This window comes from Schistocerca piceifrons, chromosome 3 (genome assembly GCF_021461385.2).
Source record: "Schistocerca piceifrons isolate TAMUIC-IGC-003096 chromosome 3, iqSchPice1.1, whole genome shotgun sequence".
NCBI lineage: Eukaryota > Metazoa > Arthropoda > Insecta > Orthoptera > Acrididae > Schistocerca > Schistocerca piceifrons.
In genome coordinates this window covers 364,256,784-364,264,791 of record NC_060140.1, presented here as the reverse complement: position 1 = coordinate 364,264,791, position 8,008 = coordinate 364,256,784, and positions in this window count along the sequence as shown.

Genomic DNA, 8,008 nt, shown 5'->3' with positions numbered 1-8,008 from the left:
TAACATAATTACATACATGGAAGATCATCCGCTGCATAGAGAAAAAGCAAATATGAACGAATTTCGAGTAAGGTTCAAATGGCTCTGAGCACTATGCGACTTAACGTCTGAGGTCATCAGTCGCCTAGAACTTAGAACTAATTAAACCTAACTAACCCAAGGACATCAGACACAGCCATGGCCGAGGCAGTATTCGAACCTGGGACCGTAGCGGTCGCTCGGTTCCAGACTGTAGCGCCTAGAACCGCACGGCCACTAGGGCCGGCATTCGAGTAAGTCAGCAGTATAAAAAATGGAAATGTCATGTGGCTAGGGCCTCCCGTCGGGTAGACCGTTCGCCTGGTGCAGGTCTTTCGATTTGACGCCACTTCGGCGACCTGCGCGTCGATGGGGATGAAATGATGATGATTAGGACAACACAACACTCAGTCCCTGAGCGGAGAAAATTTCCGACCCAGCCGGGAATCGAACCCGGGCCCTTAGGATTGACAGTCTGTCACGCTGACCACTCAGCTACCGGGGCAGTAATATGAGTGTGTATAGTACACAATATCCTACGGATATTCAATGGTGGATAATGCGCAATCATCACAAAAACTGATGTTTGTGTGTTTCAAGCATGCCCCATACGAGTGATATGCTCCTCTACATTATGCACATCAAACTGCGAACGAGATACGATTACAATTATTTAAAGGGAATCAGTGGATGGTTGCATAATTTCAAACAGTGCTACAGAAATGGGAGACGTAAAAGAACGAAATTTCAAACAAAGCGCCAACTTGACGACGCACAACAAACCACAGAATCGGCCCAAAAATTTGTAGATGAGGTAAACAAACTTATCCCGTTCTAAGACGTGTATATTTCTATTGTCTATTGTCAAATCACAATTTATGAAAGATGTTTATATTTTATTAATAGGATTAAGTAGAAATAATTAATATTTGTCATGTTGGAAATAATTGTGGTTGCAGGGAATGTCTGCACCAAAGTATTGTCGACAAGAGAGACCGCAAATTGATATAATTTTAAAAAGGGCGGGAGAGACACGTATGGATACATTTGAAGAAAAGAGCGGGAAAGACCGCACATTGATACATTTTGTAATGGTAGCAGGGATTGTCTGCACTAGAAAGCATTGTTGGCAAGAGAGACCGCACTTAAGCGTTCGTAGGAAGTCAGTGGTAAGCGAGATGTGAAGCGAGTCGGTAGCAGGTCTGAAGTGAGAGGTTGAGAGGAGTAATGTGCCTGCCAGCCACCAGCTATGATTTGCAAGAGATTATAAACGGATGTACAGAGATATCAACTAACTATTATCGTAAGAGGAGCTAATATTATTGAATTATGTTCTTTGCGAAAGTCAAGACTACTGAAGGTATGTTTGCGCAATGCTAGTTGTAAGATTATTGTAAAACGTAAGTCCCATTTGAACGTTTGTAAAATCATTTCATTACCAACAGTAAATATTTGAAGCGTTTTGAGAATATATTTAATTTTTTCCAGCAATATTGCATTTCTAATTATAATCCATCCCAAAAACCATCAACGTAAAACTTTGCAAAATTTTATTGTTGTCAAGAAAAAGTTTAACTATGAATTACGTAACTTCAGTCAAATTAATTGAAGAATAACGTCAGCTTTGCTATTGAAGAATAACGTCAACTTTCGTAATAAATACAGCCACTTATTATGAAATCCCACCAGCAGTTAATATAGTAAACCAGGGTATATATATTCACGTCGCAGTTCGATGTAGCAGTCAGATGGCGATCCAGTAACAGCAAAAAAGGTAAGGAACAGTATTGGGTTATTGGTTTATTGAGGGCCACGACGACGCCACATTCTATGTTTCATCGAAATAATTAGAAAATCACTTTTAATTAGCAGCAATTAAATCTGTATGCGAAGACTGAGAAAGAGAATAAATTCCATAGGGAAGATTTCATTTGTTATTATTAAGCAAGAGATAGAAATCCTAAGGGAAGGTTTCATAGGTTATTGTAAAAGGGAATGTTATCATTAACAAAAGAGGTATAGAGGAGACGGGAAGGTTTCACTTGGCGACATCCAATCAGTAAGTCTCTTTAGTGAATCTACTGTGAAAATGAATATACTTACTCTGACAATTGTATGAATAAGCTAGTGTTAAGTGGCGCAACGCTTATACTACGGTGTATACCTTTAATTTTTTAGCCCATCGACAATTCTGTTTGCTCTATTGAGTCTGCGTTGAAAAGTGTTTGTTAAGTGTTGAATCCGCTTTGAACAGTGATATATTTTGTTGCGTGTGTTAATTATATACAGTGTCCAGCAGAATGATTACTCGTCGTCAAAGCGATAAAAGTGTAGAAAATAGTGACGAGAAATTCTTTTCAGAAATAGACAGAAATAATACGTGTGAAAAGCGCGGTAGTGAAACGTTAGGTGAACAGACATTCGAGAGCAATAATAATATGGATTCTTTTGACGAACAATCAACTTCAGAAATGCCAACTGATAATGAGACATTAGTGCAAAATAATTTGTTTATAACAGATGCTACACAGTCACAAATTACGCGTAGCAGACATACTAGTTTCAGTAACGAAAACACTACACTGCAGTCAAACAGTGTGACGCCATTACGTGCCGAAACAGATTCAAACGGTACACAGCTACACAATCTGCATAGCAGATACCACAGTTTTATTGACAAAAATTCCTAAACCACAGAAGAGGTGACACGATTACAATCGTCTGAGGATGTTCAAATGAACACAGATGTACACTCCTGGAAATGGAAAAAAGAACACATTGACACCGGTGTGTCAGACCCACCATACTTGCTCCGGACACTGCGAGAGGGCTGTACAAGCAATGATCACACGCACGGCACAGCGGACACACCAGGAACCGCGGTGTTGGCCGTCGAATGGCGCTAGCTGCGCAGCATTTGTGCACCGCCGCCGTCAGTGTCAGCCAGTTTGCCATGGCATACGGAGCTCCATCGCAGTCTTTAACACTGGTAGCATGCCGCGACAGCGTGGACGTGAACCGTACGTGCAGCTGACGGACTTTGAGCGAGGGCGTATAGTGGGCATGCGGGAGGCCGGGTGGACGTACCGCCGAATTGCTCAACACGTGGGGCGTGAGGTCTCCACAGTACATCGATGTTGTCGCCAGTGGTCAGCGGAAGTTGCACGTGCCCGTCGACCTGGGACCGGACCGCAGCGACGCACGGATGCACGCCAAGACCGTAGGATCCTACGCAGTGCCGTAGGGGACCGCACCGCCACTTCCCAGCAAATTAGGGACACTGTTGCTCCTGGGGTATCGGCGAGGACCATTCGCAACCGTCTCCATGAAGCTGGGCTACGGTCCCGCACACCGTTAGGCCGTCTTCCGCTCACGCCCCAACATCGTGCAGCCCGCCTCCAGTGGTGTCGCGACAGGCGTTAATGGAGGGACGAATGGAGACGTGTCGTCTTCAGCGATGAGAGTCGCTTCTGCCTTGGTGCCAATGATGGTCGTATGCGTGTTTGGCGCTGTGCAGGTGAGCGCCACAATCAGGACTGCATACGACCGAGGCACACAGGGCCAGCACCCGGCATCATGGTGTGGGGAGCGATCTCCTACACTGGCCGTACACCACTGGTGATCGTCGAGGGGACACTGAATAGTGCACGGTACATCCAAACCGTCATCGAACCAATCGTTCTACCATTCCTAGACCGGCAAGGGAACTTGCTGTTCCAACAGGACAATGCACGTCCGCATGTATCCCGTGCCACCCAACGTGCTCTAGAAGGTGTAAGTCAACTACCATGGCCAGCAAGATCTCCGGATCTGTCCTCCATTGAGCATGTTTGGGACTGGATGAAGCGTCGTCTCACGCGGTCTGCACGTCCAGCACGAACGCTGGTCCAACTGAGGCGCCAGGTGGAAATGGCATGGCAAGCCGTTCCACAGGACTACATCCAGCATCTCTACGATCGTCTCCATGGGAGAATAGCAGCCTGCATTGCTGCGAAAGGTGGATATACACTGTACTAGTGCCGACATTGTGCACGCTCTGTTGCCTGTGTCTATGTGCCTGTGGTTCTGTCAGTGTTATCATGTGATGTATCTGACCCCAGGAATGTGTCAATAAAGTTTCACCCTCATGGGACAATGAATTCACGGTGTTCTTATTTCAATTTCCAGGAGTGTACAACCTTTAACAATGAATACAAATACAAACAGAAGTCAATCCGAAACGGATCCAATAATGGCATTTTTGCTACAAATGAGACAAGACATGAATCAAAACTTCGACAGAAGGGCACAAGAATCAGCAGACCTAAAAAACGAAATCAAGGCAGAACGCACACACACAGATCAGAAATTAGACAAAATGTACCAAAATTTAAAACACGAAATCAAAGTAGAAATTCAAGCAGTCGTTGAAAAATCAAACCAAGAATTACACGCCAAAATTCAAGAAATAACAGATAAACAAGAAGCATTCGCGGCAAGCATACGAGAAACAATGACAGAGAAATTTTCTAAACAAAACGCTCACATTGATGAACGTTTTAACAATCACACAGAAAACTGTTTGATACGTCACCGTAAACTGGTGCGATCGCAGGATAAAGAACGAAAAGAACTATCACAATCAATTAATAAACAGCGACAGGACGACAAAAAAAGTGTTTGCTCAGGGAAAAACTTACGTGGACAAACACATACACTCGATTTCGGAATAAATCGAAACGGTTAAGGAGACAAATGTTCAAATACAAGAGAGGCTCACGGAAATCCAATCAGATACAATTGAGGCGAAAATTTCTACACACAGTGAAATCCAGAATATTAGGGATAAATTAACACAAGAAGTTCTGACACTAACTGACAAAATGTAACACATAGAAATCAATCAAGACTCAGAAAATTTGAAAGCAGATTTTAAGAAAGTAACCAAAAGTAATCGTAAATTAGGAAACGAATTGACAGAAAAGATCAACGAACTCACTACGAGAATAGACCTGTTAGATACTACCAATGACAGTAAATCAGATGACACTACACCAGTCTTAGTTCAATAGATTCCTAATAGTAAAGATACGCAAATTAAAAATGTACAACAAACAATCGCAGACCTAGAATCACGTAATAATTTGTTACATCCGAAAATCAATTCTTTACAGCAAAGGATAGCTGACACACAAGAAACAACTGCAAACAATTACTTCCAACAGAAAACAAACCATTACGACATGCCTCAGATGCACAATACATATAATGTCGGTAGACTTCAGAGAGTTAGAGATCTTAACCAGGCAGAAAGACACACAAATTCATATTCACAACATTACGAAAATAATTAGACACAAAGATATGACGGTTTCGACCACAAGCATTGCCTTTCAGTGAGAAAGTTTAAAACATTTAAAAACGACAGGACGCAAATACATCCACTGGACAGGATCCTACAATTCCATGCAGCACTCCCAACATCATTGCCAGTTCAACATAATCTAAAATTTAATATTAGTTTTCTTGAAGGGGAACCAGCGAGAAGAATGCAACCAATTTCTAGACAGTGTTTTTCAGTAGAAGCATTCCAGGAAGCATTTCTAGCAGCATATTGGTCAGATACCACACAGAGTAGCATTAAAGATCGACTAATTAGTCTGCCAAATTTCGAGAATTCTACTTTCCCAACAATCACACAATTTTTCGAGTATATGGTTGAACAATTCAATACCTTAATGAGCCATACAGTCAATCCGCATTAATACAGCTGTGTATTTCAAAACTTCCCAGAGCATTAAAAGTGTCATTATTAACATTCCAGCAAAAGGACACTGTGTACGCATTTAGAGACATCCTGCAATTGCTAGAGGCACATCAGGCAGATTATGCGCTTGTTAATAAGAACTTTTCACGACCTAACGCAAACCAGACAAACAATAATAATTTTGAGCAAACACGATTTGGCAATAACAATCATAGTAAACGCTTTCGCAGCGAAAATGAAAACTTTAATCGAGAATACACAGAGGGATTCAATGAACAGCAGTATAATAACAATGTACATTACAATTCAAGACAGCAACAAAGCCATCCAAATAAGACGACACACATACGACAGGAAATGCCGAACCGGTCAAACTTTCACATGACTCATCGCAAAGAAAATGCGACAGGTGCAAACAATTATATGGGTCAGCCGCAAAATACACAAAACGAACAAAGACAGCCTTTTCAGAGAAACAGGCGTGCCTCGCCATATAACCACAGTTATGACGACAGAAGGAGAGAAAACGAACACCGACCGCAAAGGACATTCTACAATGATAATTTTCATAGAAATTCAAACAGTGCACAACAACCAAGTTATCGTATGAATGTACCAGACACAAGATTTCATCCGCCACCTACCGCTAATAATCAAAACGGTAGAACAGTACAGCTCATAGAAAACACACAACACTCTCCTACAGAAAATGAAATGTCAGAACATTTATGACTAGAGATAGCCTGTGATAAATCTCTAAATGACGACACTATGGATAATGACAGAGAAAAGATAACGATAGACAATGCCATTACATTCGACGATGTGCGAGGCACATTGTTACACGAAAAACCGATCATGCAGAGAACTATATGCCACAATCCAGATAAATTTAAAGTCACAAATTATTTTAGCAATAATTGATTCAGGCTCACCAATGTGCGTATTTAACGAAGACACATTTAACAGATGCAACAGCGATAATGATTATCCAGTATTCCCATTACACAAAACTAAAGTTACGGGAGCATTTCCAGGAAAAATCATTGAAGTCAAAAGGTAGACACAATTAACGTTTGTTTTTGCAGGGCAAACTTTCCACAACAATTGTTGGATAGTTCCACATTTAACAACTGATATAATATTAGGAATGAATTTTCTCATGCAGTACGACGCAAAGATTGACTTTAAATCATCATACCTAACATTACAGAAGGTAGACAGTGAAGTGGTAGTGAGATTTCAAAACAAAGTATCCTCAGAAGAACAAAATATGCACAGGATCGAGATTATTGCAGATTCTAAAGATAACAATTGTTATCTCACACTATACCCGAATACACATAATAACGACATGGCAGAGGAACAGGAGTATAGTGTATTAGAGACAATTACACGCAGGGTTGGAGACAGTATAGCAAAAGACGACACAGAGCGCACAGAATTAGAAAATATTCTTGTGCAACATCAAACAGTTTTTTTTAACAATGTTCCAGGAACGATGACAGGATTTATGTACGAATTTCAAGTGAAACCACACGAGACTTTCAAAGGAAAACACTATCCAGTCCTGAATACATATACACAGAAGCAGTTAAGAAAGAGTTACGAGCAATGACTGATCAGGGTATAACTGAACCAGCAGCAAGCCAATATATAAATCCATCACACATCGTTCAAAAGCAGGATAGATCACTCCCTTTAGTTTTAGATTCAGGTGAGGTTAATAAAATAATCATTACAGAAACTGACCGACCACAGACGTTAGAAGAGTTGCAAAAGTTTCATGGCACCTCTATATATACCACCCTCGATCTCAAATCAGGATTTTGGCAAATCCAGTTGCATCCAAATTGCAGGAAGTATAAGGCTTTCCTTTGCTTTGATAAATGTTACCAATTTTGTAAAGTTCCGTTTGGATTAACTATTTCGTCTGCAGCCTTTATACGAGGCATGAATACAATTCTCCCACAAGATCTTAAAAACAAAATTACTACACATGTAGTCCGCAGCTCGTGGTCTTGCGGTAGCGTTCTTGCTCCCCGCGCGCGGGGTCCCGGGTTCGATTCCCGGCGGGGCCAGGAATTTTCTCTGCCTCGTGATAACTGGGTGTTGTGTCTTTCATCATCATTTCATCCCCATCGACACGCAAGTCGCCGAAGTGGCGTCAACTCGAAAGACTTGCACCAGGCGAACGGTCTACCCGACGGGAGGCCCTAGCCACACGGCATTTCCATTTCCACT